Source organism: Macaca mulatta, chromosome 8 (assembly GCF_049350105.2).
Source record: "Macaca mulatta isolate MMU2019108-1 chromosome 8, T2T-MMU8v2.0, whole genome shotgun sequence".
NCBI classification, from domain to species: Eukaryota; Metazoa; Chordata; class Mammalia; order Primates; family Cercopithecidae; genus Macaca; species Macaca mulatta.
In genome coordinates, this window is record NC_133413.1 from 70,819,993 (window position 1) to 70,844,454 (window position 24,462).

A 24,462-nucleotide genomic window follows, 5' to 3' on the forward strand; every position below is an offset into this window, starting at 1 on the left:
TATTCTAAAAAATACTTTCTTCAGGAATTGTTTCAATTATTATATCAGGACATTTGTTGAGGAGTTCTGATGGGTTGAAATTGAAAGGCAAAGAACATATTGCTACCAAAAAAATTGTCCTGACTGGAGGCTGGGTACAGAAATAAATGGAAGGTGTACACTGAGAAAACATCAATGGTGACTAAATTGGGGTTTTGTGGCATAAGTGTATAAAGGAACATAAAATAAGGCAGTGGTCCAATGGGTGGTATTAATTAGGAATATGGGGGAATAGAATTAAAGGTACTACTGTTAATCACACTTATGTTCTGGATCACCTCCCACAAACCAACATCCTGTCCAAGAAAGGATTTGCCCATTGTGTAAGTGAATGAGAGTTTTAGTCCCTGAGTGACCCTCAAGTCTCCTTGTCACTTAATTCTGTACTCAATGTCCCGCTAGAAGAACCCTGCCCATTTCCTAACTATGCAATTCAATCATACAGTAATTGTTGATTTTTTACAAAGTGAAAGAACCTCGTCTAAAATCTAGTTTAAACAAAACTATTAGCATTTTAACGTATTAATACTAGAACTAGATCAAATTCATTAGTCTATGGTTTATATGAATCAAAAGATCATTTATTTATCTGCTTGAGATTCTGTTGCTAGAGTGTTGTTACGTAGCTATGAAATGATTCCAAACACTAACATTGCTCCGTGAATGATATATGTTTTGCCATAGTAAGAACTTGCAGTGTATCCCCTCCTCCCTTTGACAATGTGACCTCTTAACAGATCCCATATGTGAGAACTTGGAGTGAACTCCCCTTTCTCTTCAGGACTATGACTTTAGACCTTCTCAGACCCCACATATAAGTTATTGACCCTGAACCACTAATTAGACTTCACTTTTCCTAAAAGTCTGCTTCTATCCTAATTGAGTAACTTGAATTTATAAAGTTTGGAGCCCACTTCTGTGTGGTTAATGCACCTCATCTATCCAGTGTATTCCTGGTAAGTTTTCTTCATGTTATTCTCCTCCTCTTTAAGCATTATGAACCTAAGAAAAAAGTTTCCCTTTGACCAGATACCATGTGATTCATGAAATCATATCATACCTTGATCATCTCCTTATTTTCACCATACAGACCAAATGTTTTCAGGCAGAAACTCTGGATGGCTCTGTTAATGTCATATATTTGCTTGGCAGCTAAAGGGCTGCTGAGAATCTGTCTGTGTGGGTTGAAGAGGTTTTTTGCACACAGCAAGATGAAACAAGTGGTCCATGCATTGTCTTTGTTTGCCTTTGCAGCTCCATTATTATATATAAACAACAACAACTAATTTATAAAGGTAGATGGGCAATTGAGGAGCTTCCTTTCATTCAGCCATCTGGCCCTAAGAGATGCTTCTTTACTGTGGGCGATGAACAGGCCATAGATGAAGTCTAAATGTTAACTCTTCATTGGAAGTAAAAGCAATGAGTGTTGATATTTGGTGAACATAAGAAAAACTCCATTTATCTCCACAGTGTTTTCAATTCCTTATCTAAGTGTGTCATGGAAACTATTCTTTCTATTCCCATTAAAGATAGGAAAAGCTAGGAATTCTTAACTTAATAAATTTTTTCAGCTTTGAGATTTGGGGGTACACATGGAGATTTGTTACATGAGTATACTGCATGATGCTGAGATTTGGGATACAAATGATCCTGTCACCCAGGTGGTGAGCACAGTACCCAACAGGAAGTTTTTTAGCCATTGCTCCCCCTTCTTGTAGTCCCCCGTGTCTTTTGTTCCCATCTTTATGTCTGTGTATATCTAGCCTTTAGCTCCTGCTTATAAGTGACGACATGCAGTATTTGGTTTTCTGCATCAATTTGCGTAGGATAATGACCTCCAGCTGCATCCATGTTTCTGCAAAGAACATGAATTCGTTCTTTCTTACTTAATCCAGTAATTCTATAACATGTACAACACTTGGAATTAATTAATGAAAAAAGAAAGCCCACATCACCCACTCAGATTTCATGTTATTGCATAGGAAGTCTAGTGTGTTGTGAGGAAATGTGGGAGATTATTACAGTCAGATCCAAGCAGAAAATGACTCTTTCTGATCAAACAGGTGATAAGTGTTTCATCATCATTACATTGTAAAGAAGGCTGATGTCACTGTGGAGAAAGAAACTGCTATAGAGAACAGTGATGCAGCCACAGGACAAAGAAAGGCAGAGAGTGGGGCCTCCTGCAGCCATTTTCATCAACAAGTCCATGAGGCACCATCCCCTCACAGAACATTCTAGAGGAAAGACGTCTCCTGGAGAAATCTCTTGAAAAAGACTCAGGACTTCAAGACTGCACTTTGGGGCAAGTACATAAAAAGAGACCAAAGAATTATCTGTGATGAGAAAGATGTTATCATGAGGAAAAAATCAGAAGAGTTGGCTTGGAAGAGAACAATGTGCAGCACAAGGAAGGGCCCTAGAGGAGGTGAGCGTGTTCTCCTTGCCACGTGGCTGAGGACCAGTGACAGGACCTTCGGGAGGAAGAGCTGCAGATGTGCATCCAAACCCACTGCATCTTCTTTACAGTTTGTTGTGTGTAAATAATGGATATGACTTCCTTTATTAGCTTGTGCATCAAAAAAGGTCGCACAGCTCTTACTTTTTTAAATGAAGCACTGTACCTCCACATACGCTTTTATTATTTTTAAGAAACAGAGTCACTCTGTTACCCATGCTGAAGTGCAGTGGTTCCATCATAGATCACTGGAGTCTCAAACTTTGCTCAAGTGATCCCCCCACCTCATCCTCCCGAGTAGCTAGGACTTTAGGCATGTGCCACCATACCCAACTATTTTTATTTTATGTAGAGATGGAGTCTCCCTATGCTTCCCAGGCTGGTCTCAAACTCCTGGCCTCAAGTGATCCTTCTGCCTCAGTCTTCCAAAGTGCTGGATTACAGGGGTGGGCCAATGTGCCTGGCACACATACTCTTACTAATAGGAGGCCTAAGCACCCTCTTGGGGAGTCTCTCTCCCCAAGCTCTTCCCAGTCCCCTCTACTGCTCCAGAGGACCTGCCCCTTCCTGTGAGTGCATTGCTTTGTCATGCCCTCCCCACATAGTGAACTCCCAAGTTTTTACTCATCCTTCATGAATTATTTCATCTTCCTTCAAGAATTCTGATATCCAGCACCTATTCTAGGTTGATCCTTCCTAAGCAATGCAGTTAGTTTTGGTGCCTAGTGTGCAGAAATAAAATTAAAAAAAACAAAAAACAAAAAACAAGGTGAGAGGCACCTCAGGTGTCTCTGCCTTGATGAGTGTGATATTCCTCTCCTGGTACCTGAGCATGTATCAATACAGGCACAGGTTGCAGAAAGCGACCCATGACTGTCTGTGCAGAGGGCTCTTGTGGAGCTGATGGGCCCTGGAATGATTATCCTTCCAAAAAGAAAAAGTGAGTGAGAAAGAAGAGAAGCAAGACTGATAAATGGTTGTATCAGTAGGACCTTGGGCAGTCTTGCTCCAGCAGCCCAGGGCTCTTAGCCACTGGCATGTGGCGGTGCTTCCTCTATCCCCAAACATGTGGGCCTGCCAACCATGACTAGGAGAGCACAGAACCACAAGGCTGGTCCCTTCCATCCTCATGACAGAATTAATACAGGTCATAGAAAGTGAGGTAATGAAAGCACCACAAAGTTCCTCAGTCTTTAGGCCCTACTTAAGGTCATGAGTTTTTCATGTTTAATGTTTTGTCACGTTACTATTAAAGATCCAGAGAAAACCCACCTTTCGGTGTTCTGACTGAAGAATGAGAAGCTGTAATTGGATGTCATCCTTGTCAGTCATCTTGGATAGGAAATGAGATCTGGGAAGATAAAAGGGATCAGGCCCTTTGGTGCAGCGGAGCCTGGGATGCTGACAGGCTAAACACAGAAGTATGTAGTTTGTAAAGTTTCCAGGAAGAATGCAGAATGGGTTGGCAAGCTTAGGTCATCCAGGTAGCCTACCCACTTAAAGTCTATCAACTCCATGAGGGTAGAGATTACATCGGTCCCACTCATCCCTGTTACTGTTACTGTTTCCTAGCACAGTGCCTGGAACTTTTAAAAATGCTCAATAAACAGTTGTGGAATCAGTATTTTTGTAAATTACTAAAGCATAATTGTAGGATAAAAGGGCTTTTCTAATGTTTTAGATATTCCTATGGGTGATGGAGTAATAATAGCAAACACTTACTCAAATATATTCCCATGAGTACTAAAATACAAACATCTTAAGATTCATGTCTTGAGGTTAAAGATGAAGAAACTGAGGCCCAATGAAATTAAGTACATTGCCCAAGGCACACATTGCTGGGAGGACTCAGAGCCAGGATTTAATACAAGGAGTCTGGCTCCAGTCTATGCCCTGAACCTCTATATTGCCTGCCTCTAGGACCATATGACACAATGTGACCACACGATTGCATTACTTGGAGTTAGTCACAAAACTGTGTCCAGAGAACAGTGTTACAAATATCAACTGGATTCACCTAAAGTACTGACCTGTATCTTCCCCAGTTGTTACTCCACTGGGGATCTGACTGCACTGAAATCCTCTACCCCTTTTGTGAAATCTCTCATCACTCTTGCCGCTTTCATTTCTGCACCTATCCCAGGCGCATTCTCTTGTAATACATCAGCTCCTGCTTAAAGGCACTCTTTGCCCTCCATTTGGTTGTGATGAGACACCCCTTTCACATTTCAGCTGTAGGAGATGTGCCACAGCTTCCTGTTACTGATTTTCCTGCCTCTCAAGGTGATGGGGGAACTGGTGATATTGTGGGAAGTTTGGTTTTTGTTTTGTTTTGTTTTTACCAGTATTGTGCAAGTCATAGGAAAGATCCTAAATGAATTCAAAACCTAATAATTGTCCTTTGACCACAGACACACTAATACATTTTTCTTTCTGGTCAAAAGAAGTAGAAGATTTCCTTTGGCTAAATTAGAGAGAGTACACAATTAAGAAATCCATGTACCTGTTAGATAAATGCAAAGCAAAACCACAATGAGTTAACCATCTCACACCAGTCAGAATGGCTATTATCAAAAAGTCAAAAACCAACAGATACTGAGAAGGTTGTGGAGAAAAAGGAATGCTTTTACACTGTTGGTATGAGTGTGCTTTTACACTGTTGGTATGAGTTTACTTTAACCATTGTGGAAGACAGTGTGGCGATTCCTCAAAGATCTAGAGGCAGAAATACCATTTGACCCAGCAATCCCATTACTGGGTATATACCCAAAGGAATATAAACCATTCTATTATAATGGTACATGTATGTGTATGTATGTTCTTTGCAGCACTATTCACAGTAGCAAAGACATGGAATCAACCTAAATGACCATCAATGGTAGACTGGATAAAGAAAATGTGGTACATATACACCACGGAATATTATGCAGCCATAAAAGAACATCAGGAAGAATAGCTAATGGATGTGGGGCTTCATACCTAGGTGATGGGATGTTCTGTGCAGCAAACCATCATGGCACACATTTACCTATGTAACAAACCTGCACATCCTGTACATGTACCCCTGAACTTAAAAGTTGCAGAAAAGAAACCCAGATATCAAGTCTGTCATCTTATCTGGCTGGTTTTTAAAAGACAATTTAGAAAGAAAGAAAGAAAAAAAAACATTATTGGCTCAAACATTGTCTATCTCCTTTGAACTCATTTCTACAGTATAATGATTTGATAATAAGCATATATTTGACAAATACAAATGCATGTGATGGTAAACATAAGTAAGGCCTCCCAGGGTGGCACTGAAAATATGTGTTCTCTTGCCAAAGATGTAAAAGTTAGCAATGGACTTAATAGCTTTCTCAGGGAAGCTCTGATAACAGAGGAACACAAGCCTGGAGCCTGAGGGTCATAACTAACAGGTGTAATCAATATCCATGAAATGCTTCAAATACATAGTTTTGTGCAAGCACTAACAGTAATAACAGTCCTAACCTAGGTGAGATGTACTGTTCCTTGGAGTTAACCGCTCACCTGCTACTCGTCTCTCCAGTAGAGTGCCACTTAGACATTACCTTATACTTGCATAAATGAGAAAGTCAGCCAGGGGTGGTGGCTCACACCTGTAACCCCAGCAGTTTGGAAGACTGAGGAGGGAGGATTGCTTGAGGCCAGGAGTGCAAGACCAGCCTGGGCAATATAGCAAGACCCCATTTCTAAAAACATCTTTTAAAAATGTAGCCAGGTGTGGACTTGAAGGCTGCCATGTGCTATGATCATACCACTACACTGCAGTGTGGGAGACAAAGCAAGATACTAATTCTAAAAATAGAAATTTTAAAAAAGAGAACATAATCTCCTTGTGCACTAGAAGCATTAGCTCCTCTTCCTGGGAAGACCAATTTACCCACGAGAACTGTGCTCACATTTCCTCTCTGTGGACTCAGAAAATAATCTTTGGAATTACAGGCTTCATACCTGCTTCCTCCCTGTCCTTCTTAAACTTCTTCCTGTTTCTGAGTATGTACGAGGCTGAGTTTGGCCATCATGACTACTGAGCCAAAGAGCGGAGGCAGTTCCCTTTCTGCAAAACCATCATAAGAGACTTCACTAGACTTGAAAGTGATTTTTTAAGAGTTCCAAATATTTTTCTTGAGTATCTGGAACAATTTCATATGAAGATAATTTCCATAAGTGAGTAAAAAAATGAAAAAAAATCATGTATATTATAGTTTCATATTAAGAGATTATTTCATTCAAATGAGATTCATTCAAAAAGCATTTGCAAGAAAATTTATTTAATATGACTAAAATTACAAGGGGTCAGCTTTCATCTCAGTCTTGTGCTATAATACAATAGATTTCCTGTATGCCATAAAGAAGTATCTTCATGTTATAAAAGAAAATGTTTTCATGCCATGCATAGACCTCGATCTGCATTTTTGAAGAGTCCCTTTGGGCCAGATTCTATTATGTTTTCATAGGAAAATTCCTGTTGAGGCTGACTGAATTCCAGTGTAATTTGAAAGCAATTAAAGTCCATCAAAGGAATGGTAGTACAGTTATCCTGGAAATGAATCAGATCCAAAAAGTGTAAAACAAGCTAGTCTAGATCTTTGGAGCGGCTCTAAGAATTTTCTTAAGTTCTACTGACTCACTACAGTCACTGTTCTAGTGCAGGAAAAAGCTATATCACAGGCTCCACTCAAGTTTCAGACATGGAAAAATTTCTTCAAATTCAATAGCATCATTTCCAAATGGGCATTCTATATAACCTGAAGTGCAAAACCTCTAGTATGCTTTATTAAAACTTGATCTAAATCTGATATAGCACAAATTTCCAATTAAAAACCTCTGCATCTGTGTTGTTTTTGTTTCCTAAAAATGTTTGAAGGGTCAGTCACGTCTCACCACCTCACATCCTCAGTGAGTGCCAGGTAAGAGTTTCATACAAAAGTACCACAGGAAAACAGCTCCACACAAAGGAAGGAAACATTAAAAAAAAAAAAAAAGCTATTTCCTTGTACATATCCTTAGGGCTACATTACATCACTGGTGGATAATGCCTCATCCTCTTCATAATTCTTTACAACCCAAGATTATAAACTATATTTAATAGCCTGCTTTTCATCAATCAATATTTGCTATATTAGTATGTTTTAACAGAAACAAGTGGACAGCATTCTAAGGAAAATGAGGTTTTTCTAGGTGTCTATTTTATAACTGTGCCATGTTGGAGTTGTTCATGAAGACTTAAAAATCATTAATTGGCACATTCTAATTAATTGTCTTTAGTTAAAATATAGAAACAAAATTTCAGAGTAATTAACTCAATAAGTTAACGACTAATATTAGGTAATGTCAACTTCATTTTTATATTAAGAAACATTCCCTTTTAAACTTTAAGCTATCAAAAAGCATGAGCCTACCCTTAATTATGATACAAAATTGTGAAAAATATGCTTACTCAAGAGAAAATTCCAAAAAAGGAGTGATAGCCTGACATTTTGAGTAGTGTACTATCTTAAATGACAGAAAACTACATCCAGGATAGCTGTGTGAGGATCTCCACAGACTTGCTCCCCAGTGAAAAAAACTGTGGAAATTAAAAAAATAAATAAGTGTCTGAAAACTGTCTTAAGGGTATACAGCAAATGAAGAAACATTTACTCAAGAAAATCTACTAAATCTCAGTAGGAAGAGTGAGAGTATTTCATCTGAGCCACAAATTCACTGCCTCCCTTCTTCTACCCCAATTTAGTATGATTAAAATTCCACTCTTTGGGAAATATGATCAAGAAGATGGGGCTCCCTCTTCCCTCAGCTCCCAGTCAAGGGATACTAATAGGTTGCAGAGGCTAAATCTCTTGGGGCTGTGACCCAGAGGTCATGAGCCCTTTTCCTTTACCCAATCCCCACTAACAGAGCAGAAGTTCTATGTCTAATCCTGCAAAAGGGCCCAAATACAAGTGAATCAGATGTGGAGCCATTTACGTCCCAAGGCATTGCCAAATACAATAGAGTAATTAACTAGCAACCAGTGAAACCTCACAGGTAGGTGTAATACCAATGGAAGCAAAGAGCTTAGCAGAAAAATCAGGGAAAAAGACAAAGAGAGTCCTTAACCTACCCTCATTCCAGAGTGACTTTGCAGAGCAGGCTAAGAATGTTGGGGCCTTGATCACCCTGACCCTGACTCACTCATGGTGGAGGATCCATACTGGGAGAGGCAAACCATAAAGACCCGAGGCAGTAGATACTCAGAGCCCTATTTGCAGAGAGGAATGTCACTCCAAGAGAAGCAAGCCACTATTCCAACCACAGCTCCCAAGGTGTGGCTCAAAGATTTTGCCAAGGGCAAGAGGCAGTCAATAAAAAAGAGCACGAAAGCTCTACCCAAATGAACTGACTTTATTAGTAATAGCATATGGAAAGTTTAAGCCTACAGGTTCTCTGGAAAACAATGAGGATTTTTGAGGCAGGTAATTAAGAAGAGGCTTATTAGCTAAATAAGGAAAACAAGTTAAACTGTAGGCCAGGTAGTTTATCAGAGATAACTAAGGAAAGCTACAACCAAGAAGAACCCCCCCTAGGGTCAGAACAAACCTTAAAGACTGGCCTCAAAACTAATCCTGCAAAAGAGCCCAAGTATAACTGAATCAGTTGGGGAATGATTTATGTCCCAAGGCATTGCCAAAAGCAATAGAGTAACTAGCAACCAGTGAAGCCTAACAGGTAGGTATAATACCAATGGAAGCAAAGAGCTAGGCAGAGAAATCAAGGAAAGAGACAAAGAGAGCCCTACTAATTTACTGTCATCCCAGAGTGACTGTGCACATGCCCAGGGCAGTGCTCTCTGAGAAACCGCATTATACAGTTCACACTACAAGAGTAACAGACTCAATTAAAATAGTACAGCCACTGGGCACGGCGGCTCACACCTGTAATCTCAGCCCTTTGTGAGGCTGAGGTGGGTGGATCACGAGGTCAGGAGTTCAAGACCAGCCCGACCAACATGGTGAAACCCCATCTCTACTAAAAATACAAAAAAAGTAGCTGGGTGCGATGGCGTGCACCTGTAATCCCAGCTACTCGGGGGGTTCAGGCAGGAGAAATTGCTTGAACCCAGGTAGAGGAGGTTGCAGTGAGCCAAGATCGCGCCACTGCACTTCAGCCTGGGCAACAAAGTGATACATTTTAAATAAATAAAATAAAATAAAATAAAATAGTACAGACAAGTCACTGAACAAATAATCAAAAACAACAAAAGCCCCAGAGAGGTGGTGTAAGATGGGGCAAAAATGAACAGAAGATCAGAGAAATATGAGACTCTTTTAAGTGCATTAATACATGCACAATGCGAGTACCAGAAGAAAAGGAGAAAGAAGTGGAAATGAATATTCAAGGAAATAATGGCTCAAACATCCCAAATTTAATTTTTTTCTAAAAAAAAATCACTCATCTACATACCCAAGAAGCTCAACAAATTCCAAGCAGAATAAACACAGACTCACACCCAGATACATCATAGTAGGAATTCTGGAGGGGGAAACATTTTTTTTTTTTTTTTTTTTTTTGGAAAGCAGAAACAGAAAAAGGATTTGTCTTGTAGAAGGAAACCTCATTAAGCTTTCAATAGCTGGCATCTCAGCAAATGCTAGGAAAGCAAAACCAAAAACAGAAACTTTTCACCAGGAGTTTTATATTTAGCAAAACTATCTCAAATAAGGTAAAATAAAGATAGTCCATATAAACAAAGACTGAAGATTTGTCCATATCAGATTTGCCTTATATAAAAATATACAAAAAAAGGACTTCTGCCTGGAACGAAGTGACCCCAGATATAATTTGAATCCATCCCCAAAAAACAAAGGGCACTGATAAATGTAATTATGTAATTATAAAAGACAGCATAAAAGCATATTTCTTCCTTCTCTTATTCAAAGAGCAACTGTATAAAATATCATGTAACAGCACTTTAGAGCCAGAACATATGCAAATGTGACATATTTGACAATGACAACACAAGCAGGTAAATAAGAACAAAGAAGTAGTGGAGTAAGAAATGATACCAGATGGTAACTCAAATTTACAAGACAAAATGAATAAAACCAGAAATGGTAAATTAAAAGCTTACTAGAAGAAACTCTATAAATATAATTTGTTCTTCTTTCCTTGCTTCTTTAATATACATACAAGTATATAAAATAAAAATTTTACAAGTATTGTTGGGCTTACAGCATGTAAGATGTAATATGTATAACAATAATAGCACAAAAAGGGAGAAGAGAGTTCACAACTATTTAGTAGTAACTAAATAACTCACTGTAATATATTATAAATCTGAAATAGATTCTGATAAATTAACAAGTATATTATGTGCCCTTTAGCAACCACTGAGAAAATAAACTCAAAAAAGTGAAAAAATCATTAAAGAAATTGAAATATTATGCTAGAAAATATTCACTTAACTAAAAAAAAAGCAATAGAGGAGGAATAGACAAACAACAACAAAAAGACACAAGACATGTAGGAAAAAAAGTAAAATTGCAGACACAAATCCAACTATATCAACAATAACATTAAATGCAGATGGGTTAAATAATCCAATTAAAAGGCAGAGACTGTCAGACTGGCTTTCAAAAACACAAAAATAAGATCCACCTGTCTACAGGAGACACATTTTAGATTCAAAAATATAAATCAGTTGAAAGTGAAAAGATGAAAAAGGATACATCATACAAACAGCAACTATAAGAAAGCTGGAGTAGCTATATTAATATCTGACAAAGTATATATTAAAATTTAAAAATGTTACTAGAGATAAAGAAGGACAAGTGTCCCAAAATGAATGTAGAAAAAAACTGACAGAATTGAAGGAAGAGATCATTCAACAACAGTCAGAGAATCCAATACGCTACTTTCATAATAGACAGAAATAGGCAGATCAACAAGGAAATAGAAGACTCGAACAACACAACAGGCCAATACTATAGACCTAACAGCCATCTACAGAACACATCATCCAACAACAGTACAATAGATACTCTTAACTATGCATGGAATATTCTGCAGGATAAACCATATGCTAAGCCAGAAAGCAAACCTCAATAAATTTAAGACTGAGATCATATAAAGTATGTTTTCTGACAACAGAAAAAAAATATAAACCAATAACAAATTTGGGAATTCATAAATATGTGGAAATTAAACAATGCACTCCCAAGTAACCACTGCATCAAAAAGAAATTAAAAGGCAAAGTATTTTCTAAGACCTTGAGATGAATGAAAACAAAACATAGCATACCAAAACTTATTGGATGCAGCTAAAGCAATGCTCAGAGGAAAATTTATAACTGTTAATGCCTTTATTCAAAAAAGAATTCAAATCAATAACCTAACCTTCCACCTTAAGATACTGGAAAAGACACAAACTAAATATAAAGCAAGCAGAAGTTAGAAAAATAATAAGATTAGAGCAGAGATTGATGACATAGAGAATAGAAACACAATAGAGAAAACCCCAAAATCCACTTTGGTTCCTCAAAAAGGTCAATAAAATTGACAAGCCTTTAGCTAAACTGACCAACAAAAAAAGAGTAAACTCAAATTATCTTAATTGCAAACCTTCTGACAACAGTATTACTTTACACACCATCAGGTACATTAGTTACCATGAGTCAGAGGCACTTACATGTGTATAGGCTACATGAAAAATCATTTCAGTTTGCTGCCTTATTAAATTGTTTCATAAACAAAACACACCCTAAATTAAATTTCAAGATCTATGGCATTTGTCATTAATTCTCCCCTACTTTTTCTTTGGGAGATTCCTTCCCCAGTTACAGGGTCCATCACATAGGTTTTACTTTTCTTTCCTATCACACCATTAAAACAGATTTGAGATTAGTTGTTGTACCTTTGTTTACTGACAAACTACCTTTTAAATTCATTCCTACAAAAGCATATTATAAACAGTATTCATATTCTGAATCTGAGGTAACTGTGGAATTAAAGGATTTTCCATATAAACAATATTAAGCCTCCAAACAATCTCACCAATGGAAACCATGATCTGAACCAAGTAGTTCATTTCAGTCTTTTACTCAGAAAACATACAGTAAATAAATTCAAATTGCTTTAAACACACACACACACACACACACACACACACACACACACACACACACGTGAAAGGTGAAATCCGAACAACTAGACGTTATCCTGAAATTCATTTAATTACTATTTGTTATTATATTTGTTTATTTTGTGTATTTCAGGGACTGATGAAAGGAGACTGCAAGCAGCATCAGAAGGCTAGTCCAAGAACAATCCCTGACTGTTCAGCACCAACCCGATCAGGAGTGGAGAGGCTGATACCTGTACAGTGTTTTGTTTCAGAAATGCCCTATGAATGGCCTCTCATTCATGGAAGGCTTCAGATCTACTCTTTTGATGTTAACTACAAATAAAGCTACACCGGTGCAGCCAGTGTTTGGCATGTGAGTGGTAACAGTGCCAGATGTAAAAATTTTTGTCACAGTTTTCTAACCATGCTTTGCCATTTCCTCATTGTCGGACACTAGGAACTGTTATACACAAGGGAAGTCCAGGACCTCGCTCTGCTTTCAGAGGCATTGCCTGGTGCTGCCCCCATGTGATCCAGGGCTACCAACAGATCTCAACCCTTACCAAGCCCCGACTTTTCCTCACACTGCCATAGCCTTAGTCCTTTCTCTTGCTGCCCAAGACTAGACGATGAACCTTCTTTGCTTCCATTTCAGGGATATCTGGTGTGATTTGCATTTGTAATTAATGCTTCCATTATTACCATCTCTACTCAACACATCTAAAAACTCTGAACATATACTTATTCCACCTGTCTTCTATTTCCATAACTTAGATATTCTTCATCACAAAATCCCTCCAAACTAGGACTATGTTTTTGAAGTCATTCATTTTACAATTATAACAACAATAACATTTATTGTTTGCTTTGTGCCAGGCACTCTACTACTTTACATAAATTATCTCATTCTGTCACATCTAACTGCAACTAAATATATGCTTACATTTGCTAGTAGCACCTAAAATAAGGATATTGTTGGTCATCTTTAAAGAAATGTCTTAACATACTAAAGAAGTGGAATCAATAGAATAAAATATTTTTAAGTCTTACGAAGTATACAACACTAAAGTAATATAGGATACCATTAAATTTATATTTCTATTTATGGAAAGTAAAGCTATTCCTGGTACATGGTGGTGACCTTCTTTTTATCCTATTTCTTATACCTTTCTCAAATTCCTATAAACCACAGCTTTGAATAGGTCAAATAAATATAATTTGATTCATACATTCAGTTAAATCCTTTAACTATGTAGTAATACATAAAGTGAGTATTATGTTGCTGCATTAACACCAAAAAAAATGTTTCCCATGGCAATCCAGCCTAATGTTAATTGTGGTATGGGTGCTGAAAAAATAAAATGAGACATAATTTTACTAATCATTCACTTTACATTTTGAAGCTCTTTGCTGTTCTTAATCAAAACTCTTAATTTATTATCAAGAATTACACTAGTTTTAAAATGAGTTAATTTTCTGTTGGAGACAGGAAATGAAGAACTACTAACACTGGGAATGTATTTTTCCTTTCTCAATATTAACACATGATATATATTCAGATTAATAACAACTCTGGAAACTAGTTTCATTCCCTCTACACATAAGCAATAAACAGTACGTGCAAATATGAATCCTAGCAGCAGTAACGTGGATATATAATATAGGGTTTCTTTGGAATATACAGCCATTTCTAATATTTCATTTCAGCAAGTGTACAGGCAACCATCACAGACATCCATCAAAGCTGGATTAGATGAAGACAACGCAGGCTTTGAGGATAAACTGAAGGTGCAGCTCAAAAGTTTCCTTTTCTCATCCAAGGGCTCTATAGGACCATTGTCTTCCTCCTTTAGGCAAAAAAAAGAATCAATTATGTTACTGATATTCTTCCACAGCAGACTGAAAGTCTTTTTACAGTACAAGACAGTAAAAACTAAAAATTTCATAAGAAAACATAGAAATTTCAAACATATCTTCGTGCTCATTTGTTATCTCTGCAATTTTTCCACAAAATTTTCCACAAAATTTATTTCTATGGCAGACCTATTAATGCAGAATTTCACAGAAACAAATACTTTCATCCAAAATAAATAATGCTTGAACTATTTTACAAACAAAAAATTTGTATATCATGTCAAATAATAAATAAAAATAAAGTTTTAAATTCTTGTCATTCATTTTGCATATAATAATCACAGATGGATGGTAACTCAAGAGCACACAGACCCCTTCATTCCTAATTCCCAAGTGACTTACAATTCTATTAAATAAATAAGAAATGCAGAATATATATATATGACAATAGTACTTGTTTGAGATAACAAATAACGTGCTTCTCATATAGGAAAACAACATCAGCTAAGACTTTAGTTCAATGATACTGAACTTTTCGATGTTGAACTAGCATTGCCAGCAAAGGCAGTGGGAAACTTGCAGTCTTATTAGTTGCCTAAGGTAGGTAATAAATCTCTATTAAAATTTAGAATGCATATACTTTTGGACTTGGAATTCTAGGAACTTATAATAGACATATAATTATCCAGTCAGGATACAAAGAGTCTGTATGTAAGGACACTCACTGCAAAAAGAAACTGGAAACAATCTAAATGATCTCTTTCTGGGCAATGTCCTTTGGAAAAAAAGAACAAAATAATACAACAAAATAAACAGCCTCCTTTCTTTAATAAATTATATTACTATGCAGTATTTCAGGATTATACATATATAATACATATGTATCTGTGGACAGACCTGCACACACACAACATATATATATACACAAACACACACACACACACACACACACACATTTCTACATATGCATACATATATAAACAGATACATATAAATATATAGAATGTCTGGAACAATTTATTAGAAAATATTTATAATGATGGGTTACGTATTTCCAAACCATCTATTTTTTTTCTGCTCCCACTCTACCAGGACCAAACTACATTTCAAATATGATAGTCACAATAAAATCTTTTTAAATTTTTTAATCTTTTTAAATTGACAGATAAAATTGTAGATATTTATCACATCAACAAAATGTTTTAAAATATATACACATTGTGAAATGGCTAAATCAAGCTAATTAGCGTGTATATTACCACACATAGTTAAAAATCTACTCTTCTAGCACTTTTCAAGAAAGTGACATGAAACTGAATATCAAACCGTAAAATCACAGCAAATCAAGAGTCAATGGGGCCTAAAGGTCACAATGTATGAATTTTCTGCAAAAGGAAATAACCTGGGGTCCAATGTTTCCCAAACTGTGTTCCATAAAAAACTACAATGAATCCATGTTAAAAAAATATTGTAGCAAATCCATGTTAAAAAATATTGTATCAACTCTGTTAAAATATGGTTCTTTAATTCAAAGCCATCTCAGAGGCTCTAATATGCTGATGTGAATTGCAAATCTCCAAAAGGAGGATATTAGTACATCCAGGTTCTCCAGATATACATGAACAGTCACCTCTTGATTTAACACACATTTTGGAGGACCAGTGCACTGCAGAACTCATTTGGGAGAGGCTGGTCTAGAAGCATGTATCCTAAGTTTATGAAATTTCATTATAAAGAATATATGCAGCCTTCTAAATATTAAGCTACCATGGCCCAAAACATGAATAAAAGATGGGTAGGTAAATACACAGTCATTCTAATCATACAAGGTCAGGTCTCAAGCCAAAGCAGAATTTAACATTTCGTATACATCCACAGTGCAACAGATGCACATACATGTTAGTGTCCTATTCATTTTTGAAGCTCTCAGGGCATGATTCAGGGGGTTCTTGGTAGATGCTGAATGAATTCTAATTTACCTACGTGTAGAATCTACTGGTGAATTTGCACACTCACTCAGCTGAAATCTCCCTCAAAGGGGAAACTCAATACTCTATGCTATTGAGCTTTTCTTACTTATATATTTTTCAAAGAAATGACACCTCCCTATGCCAAGGCTCTCTGAAGATGGTCTTTATATTAGCTTTACCTTCCTCAAAAATGTACACTTGATCTTGTTTACTGCAAATACCAGATTAACTGAAAAAATGTTTCAATCAATCACAATCTGGGGTATGGATGTGGAATGAAGGAGAACCAAATCCAAATCCTAGCTCTTCTATCCAATTGCTGTAAGATTTTAAGCAATTTACTTGCCCCTCCTGAGACTCACGATAATATCTACTTCTTAGGGAATGTGTGAGACTGTAATGACAGCAGATATCATGTGCTGAGCATAGTACCATGAGTAATAATTTTGGTTGATTTTAAAACCATCTCACTAGCTAAAAATTAAACTACCATACTGTACCCCAACATAAACGTGAAGTATGGCCCATCATTTTTATGCCATGTGTTGGAGATTTACTTTTCAGTGTTTTAGAGAAAGTTTTCACAGGATAAAGTAATGCTTGGTCTCATCTGTTCTGTATTCCCAAGCTCCAGCCGAACGCCTGACCCAAATCACTCAGAAAATGTGTGCGTACATGCATAAAAAGTGCAACAAAATAACAGTAGCAATTGCTATTTTTATTTGTATCAAAATTATGCATGCATATAAACACTTAAAGTTTTTAAGTGTTTGTTATGAAGCTATCAGTCACTTCTCCTATGTGTCACCAATTTCCTTCTCCTTAACTCTTTCAGCTGATTAACACTAGAGAGCTAAATGGCATGATTGTATTGCTACCTTTCAATTTTCTGTTTCAGTATTATACATAAATTTTTCCTATGGAGAATGAAGATTTGACCCTCTTTCCTCCTGTCAACATCATGCACACACACACACCCCCCACCCCATTTCTTTCCCATCTTCCCATCACCCCATCCTCCAAATATGGCTATATAGACAAACTTCTATTGTTGTAATGATGTTAAAGTATTCAGAGGTGAACTACATGTGTTAATTTTTCTTTTCTGCACAACATTTTGTTTTCTCTGGAGTGATAAGTACCTTGGGTTTTTCCACCTATGTATTCTATGTACTCATAACTAATTCAATGCACAAATACCTACCCATTACCTAACTCTCCTCTCAAGAAGTGAAGATATATCATGCATTGTATCAACTTCACCATTCCTGAAGAACTCATCTAGAACCTTCTCACCTGCTCACATCTGGACTGACTTGCCTGGTTTGCCTATGATCTCATTCCACTGCTATTCTGGGCATTTATTCATCCCCTTGGTTTTTCTCCTTTGCTGGCTCTCCTGTTTCCTGGATCCCACATCTTTTTTCCTTGGCTTACTCCATTTTGGTGTGGCATTATCAAGTAGTTTCCGGGAAATAAATATGTGATGGCTTTGATATCTAAAAATGACTACTGTAACCACACACTGGGTTAAAACTTTGACTAGGTAAGGAATTTGGTGGACTGTAATTTTCTCTCAGAATTCTGAAGGTCATGCTCATTGCCTTAGCTTCCCGCGTTGCTTTTGAGAAGTCTGGTATTCAAATTCCAGATTCCTTGATTTTGACATGTCTGTTGCTTTGGTTTCTGCCATTCTGGAGTTTCTCCCTCCATGTTCTGAACTTTCACAATGATGGTGTCTTGGTGTGAGTGTGTTTTGATCTACTGTGCTGGGAATTCAGTGGATTCTTTCAATTTGTAACTTTATGCTCACGAGTTCTGGGGAAATGCTTTGGATAATTTTGTTGCCTGATCCCTCTCCTTCACTTTCTCTGTTCTCTCTCTAGCTTATTATGTGGATGATGGACCTCTTAGACTGATCCTCTAATTTGCTTACATTACTGTATTTTTCATCTTTTTGCCTTTTGCTCTAATTTCTGAGAATTTTCAATTCTGCCTTCTGATTCTTCTGTAGAAGTTCTCATTTCTGTTTTTGTGTTTTCAGTTTCAGTTTCCAAAAGCTCTATTTTCTAAATATTCCTTTTCTTAATGGTACCCGGTTTTTTTTTCCGTGGATGCAATTTCTTTCCTTACCTCTCCAAATAGACAAGTGACAATTTCTTGACAGCTTTTCTCTTCTTACAAAGTATTTATGTCTTTTAACTCACTTTATTGTCTGATTTGGGTTCTTTCATTTATAGTTCTTCTTCAAATATCTATAACTGTTCATATCTGGGACTGGCAAACAACCACTACAACAAAACCAGAGTGGAGGCTGAGGGCACAGTGGAGGTCTCTTTATTACACAATCACTACCGACTGAGCCTGTTGGTCCACTTCTGCAGAGAAGTCACCTGGGCTGGTCAGACCCTCCCCAGAAGATACTTCCAGCTTCATCTGGAGAGTAGGGGCCTTTCTGCCAGTGTATGGGAGGATGACATGAGGTCTGAGGATGTTATTTACTCACTCAATTGTGTCTGTGTCCCCTAGTATAGAGTCTCTCACTTCATCATCTCCAGAAGACAAGTATCTCTGGTCTGCCAAGGCTTTGGAGGGGACTGAGAGATGAAAGTGCTTCTTAAATAGCTTTCAACCGATACAGATGACTTTAGCCTCCTTTTACTCCAGCTTCCAGATGATATCTGTTGCCACCGATTCCTGGGAATTTGAGAGATTCTATCGTGCTAACGGGTTTGTTCCTCACATCTGCTAAATCTGTTACAAGACCATCTGCGTCCAGCTTCCAAAGTATTGTGCCTGTTGTCTCCTCTCTTGTTTTCTGTATCCTTGTGAGTCAATGCACTTAAAAAAAAAATCTTTCCTGTTATTTTAATGCAGTCTGTGGTGGAAACAAAATTAATTGCCTATCTTCAATTGATGGTCGTTATTTGAAACAGAAGTTCATTTTTATGCCTTTGTGTACTTTCTAAAGTTCCTACAATAACTATATTACTTAGTAATCAGAATACAAATTTATTTGATAAAACAACCTAAAGAAGTAATACTTTGTATATATAAAGGTAAAGCTGGCCTTCTCCCTTTGAGATTTTCTCCAAATATTCATTTATCTACGTCTAAATAACAAGGAAGCGTACTCATAAAGAGAAATTTTCTATTATACTATGATCATTGTTCATAATGATGACCTCAAAGTATGGCTACATCCTAAGGAGTCTTCTAAGCCATCAGCTATTTCAATAAAATTATAGCAGATGCCATCTTTCACATGACTTTTTCTTAATCTTGAATTATCTTTTATGAAGAGGCCCAAGGGAATGAGTGCAAAGCAAATCACTACTGGAGAATTTCCTGAAACGCTACCAAAAATAAAAAAAATCACGTGTACACACACATCATACTCCTCAGAGACTGCTGCAGGTCACAGTACTAATGTAAGTTCCAGTAATTTTGGCTCAGCTCATTGATAACTAACTAAAGTATCCCTCTTTAAGTACAGTTTTCAGTGTAAAATCTCCGAAATAGAGTCGTTTAAGAAATAGCAATATGCTAGAAATAAGAACTTTCCTCTTCAGAAGGGGCTCTTTCTCCTGTACACTAGTGGAACACTTCGTCAGGCAGTTCGCACACGCTGCTCTGACCTGGAGTTAGCTGTGTGTCTGATTTACCCCTGACACTAGGCTGTGAGCTATTTCAGGGGAAAGCTGATCTCTGGTTATTTTCACTCAGCCCCTAGAATACTGCCACACACCAAACAGAAGGTTAAAAATAAATGCCCTTCCATTACAAGCAAGGGCATATAGACACCTTCTTTTTCAACATTCTCACCCAAGACAGCATCAGGTCATGAGAAGGAAATAGAGAAAGGAGAAACAGGAAGAGGTCAGGAGTGTCAAACACTTTTGAAGATTCAAAAGAGAAGAGGGAAACATGCCACTGGATTTGGAAATAGAAATCCAAGCACATCAGACATTTTTAAAAGGGTGCCGGATATCACTGTTAATTATTTAACGTTATTCTGGAGCACTAGATAATGAAATGAAATAAAATCAGAAAGAAGGAGATAAAACTTTCATCATCATTGGGTGTTATCAGTGTCTATCTGGAAAATTCAAAATAATCAGCAGAAATCTTACTGAAAACTATATAAAGGTTAATAAGCAAGCCAGGGACAAATCTAATCCACTGTTTTTTCAATAAAAAAATTAACTAATGGAAAAATAAATGGAAAAATCTATCGTTAGTCAAAATCTATAATGATAATAGTAATTGCTCATATTTAATGCTAATCCTCTACAAAGCACTGTGATGTGCATTTTACCATAGCTCATGAAATCCTCACAACATCCCTGGGAAGTTATAACGCTTAGTATATCCACCTCATAGATGAGGAAACTAGGGCTGAAAGAGAATCAATAGTTTGCCCAAGTTGTGGAACAGCAAATAGAGGTGTTGTGTTCCCCATCAAGGCATACTCCAGCTGACTCCAGAGCCCAAATATGCAAGTCGGGATAAATATTGTGAGAACAGAGAATTATAAAATGTATGACAGACATAAAAACTTTAATAAGCATAGACCTATGCATTTTTCCTTGATATAAAGATTCAATATTATAAGGTATTAATTCTCCTTAATCACTCTATACATATAATGCAAATTAAAAATCCTAATAGGATTCCTTTTTCTCTTTTATTTTTGTCTTTTGTTTTCTTTTTCTCAACCTCTCTTTCTTTTGCTCTTTATTTCTATCCTTCTGAGAAAACGATTTTATGGTTTATCTGAATAAGTTAAACATGTAAAAATAGCCAGAAAAATCCTGCAGAAGATACTAGTAAAGAGGGTCTTGTCTGGCCAAACACTGAAATATATACTAATGCCACATACATTGTGGTCAATGCACATGAATAGACAGATAAATGGAACAGAATAGGGAAATCAAGAATAGAACCAAGTATTTACAGGACATGATATAATGCAAGGAGCCATTTTTAATGAGATTGGCAAGGATGAAAAATTTCAAATGTTCAACACTGATGAAGGTGAAAAGTATAGTCTGACACATAGTTACTGGGAACGTAAACATAGAACTCTTCGGAAAAGCAATCTGCATATGTATTACAATAAAACTCTTTGACCCAGTTATATCATTTCTAAGAATTTTTTAAAGGAAATAGGTAAGTTAACCACAGTATTATTGATTACAACTCATCAAATTTTGGCATATACTTAAAAGCAATGTATGTAAAACCATTTAAAAAATAACTTCAATGACATGAAAAGATATATCATCAAGCTGATTGAAAAATAGAATGCACAGTATAATCTCAAGGAACATTACATATCTACATAACCATATGAGATACATATATAAAGAGAGGTCAGTGGACAATCATAATGATAAAGGTAACATTTTGAATCCTTAACAAAATGTTAAGCACTTTAATTGCATTATCTCACTGTTATCTTCACAACCACCCTATGAGGTAAATACCATTATAGCCTTCTTTTAAGTGATGAAACAAGAGACACTTATCAGTTAACGTTTTTAAGGTCACACAACTAATTACTGGTGGAATCACAATGGAACTCGAGCCATCCCCACTGTGCTCCACGGCCTCCATATCCATTGCAACCCCCAGTGCTGGGGATGCTATCACTAACAGGAGAGTTTGAGAGACGTTTGCTGCTGCTCCATTTTATTCTGTACTGTTTGAATATTCTACTATGAACATGTGCTATATGCAGAGACAAGGAAACAAAAAGCAAACAGAAATCAAAGGTGACCTTTGCCACAGCAATTTCAATAGGTAGAAGGAGATGTAAACTGGAGAGTAAAAAGATGAGAAAGAGATGGAGGGCATTTTGAACGACTGGTTAAAAAAAAATGGCAAAAATGCCTTCTATAAAATACCCAATCAACAGTGCAAGCACAAATTAGCATAACCTTTGTAGAGGGTACTTCAGCAATATGTTATGAAAAAATGACAACAGATGTGTTCTTTCTTCCCAGGAATGTAATTCCTAGGAATTTATCTACAAGAGATAAGAAGGCAAAGACAAACACAGTGCATAATGTTCTGCACTTTGCTGCTGTGAAATGTGGCATAGTGAAAAGAGCTCAGCGTTGGGAGTGGGGCCCACTTGGGTCTGAATTCTCTCTGCACTTTACTGGCTGTGACCTTCAGCAAGTTACTCAACATCTCTCAGCCTCAGTTTCTTCATCTCTAAAACGAAAATAAAAATACGGGCCTCACAGGATTGTTGTGAGGATTAAATGAGACAAAATACAGCATCATGTCTGAAATATAAAAAAGCATTTGTTCTTTTTGTTTTCATCACTCACTAATATGTGTAACTTAGAATGAATAAATAAGCTTTGATCAAAACTCAAGGATAAATCATAGAAGTCGGTAATATTTTAAAACACTAAACTTAGCTTTTAAAGTTATTCAGAAGTAAACCTGTGTTAGGATACTTTGACACTTTCTCAATCTCAATTAGCACTAAACTAATTAGCAAAACTGTTTTACACACTACAGTGAGTCACAGTTTTCTTCCCTCTTCTCTAATCTCTGGTGAGTTGTAAGGGTGATTGACTATCTAATTACTTCTTAATTGAATGCACATATTATACATTTTTCACTAGTTCAAGCTTAATGTTTTTAGTCCAGAAATCAAAGTCAATGAAATTAAGTTGAATTGGGATTTGGGCAACTATTATAATGAGAGAAGGTTTGTATTATATCTAATTATAAGTAAACGTGTGTTTTAGCCTTATTTCCTATGGAAATATTTCAGGTACAGGAATGTTCCATACACAACTAATTTAGATGATTAATAACACTGTTATTCTTATTTGTCATCCTTTATTCCTCATTACAGTGATTTTATCGCTAAGATCCACTAAATGTAATTATTGTTTAAAGAAAAGATGCCATTAGAGAACCATTGGTTGTACCCATACTAAAACCCGAATGAACATTCATATCTGCAAAAAACTGCCTAAGTTTCTCTGCAACATAAAGGTTATAGGAATTTTCACAGGCTGCTAACAGAAGGAAAACAAAAATCTTGGAATGCTTCAAATAAATCCAGTTATATTCATGAAAAAATGTTTATTTACAAAAAACTAAAAATATTACCAACAAAATAGTATTCCAACTCAGCTAACACTTTACAGGTAGAATATCTCATAAAAGATTTTTTTTTCCCTTTGGGCATTAGGCAGGAGTAAATGCTGAAGGAGATATTATCAGACAACAAAGGTTTATTGCTTCAGTTTTCTTTTTTTTTCTAGGTATGCGGAGCAACCATCTGGAATAATTTAGTTGAAGACCTCTTCAGGCAAAAACTAGATTAAGGAACTTCTTGAGATACAATTCCACTCCATGCTCCTAAGACGTCTCTGAAAATACATTCTCTGGACAAGCCCTAAAGACATTTATGAGTTCCTAATAAAACTCATAAAAGAATGACCATTAAGAATTCAGAGCAATAAAAGCAGTAAGAACTCAGAGATTCTGAAGGGTAAAAAGAAGCACTGAAATGGAGAACAGACCCATCTGAAACCAATGTGGTTTTATAGTTTTAACAATTAATTTATTACCTGGTGTTACCTGGTGGCAAACTTCTTGACTGGAGAAATCTCCACATTATCCAACACATATTTCAGATTCTGGGCATTATCTAGACTATTTTAGATAATCTGGGCATTATCTAGTACTGGGCATTATCTAGATTATTTTAGCTTTGTATGTAATGAAAACAAGTTTTAACTGCAATGTTTAAGTAAAACTGAAGTAGCCCAAAGGATAAGGCCAATCTATATGTACCAACATAAAAATATCTCAAAGACCTTTAGTTAAAATGAAAATTTTTGTTTCTAGTATATTCTTGTTAAAAATATTTTTAAATAGCATGTTTCTCACCCTTCTGAGGGTTGTCAATGTTTACTTTTCTCTTACATGGTTTCTTCTCTAACCTGAACTTCCATGTTGAAATCTTAACTACTAAGGTG

General features: G+C 36.5%; 1 protein-coding gene across 1 annotated transcript in view; it reads right to left on the reverse strand.

Annotated features, from left to right (window-relative positions):
- Positions 1 to 14,134: 14,134 nt before the first annotated feature.
- CA8 (carbonic anhydrase 8) overlaps positions 14,135 to 24,462 on the reverse strand; it is a 92,185-nt gene continuing 81,857 nt past the window's right edge. The window contains 1 exon segment of the mRNA NM_001261295.1: positions 14,135 to 14,470. The gene's annotated coding sequence lies outside the window, so the exon portion shown is untranslated.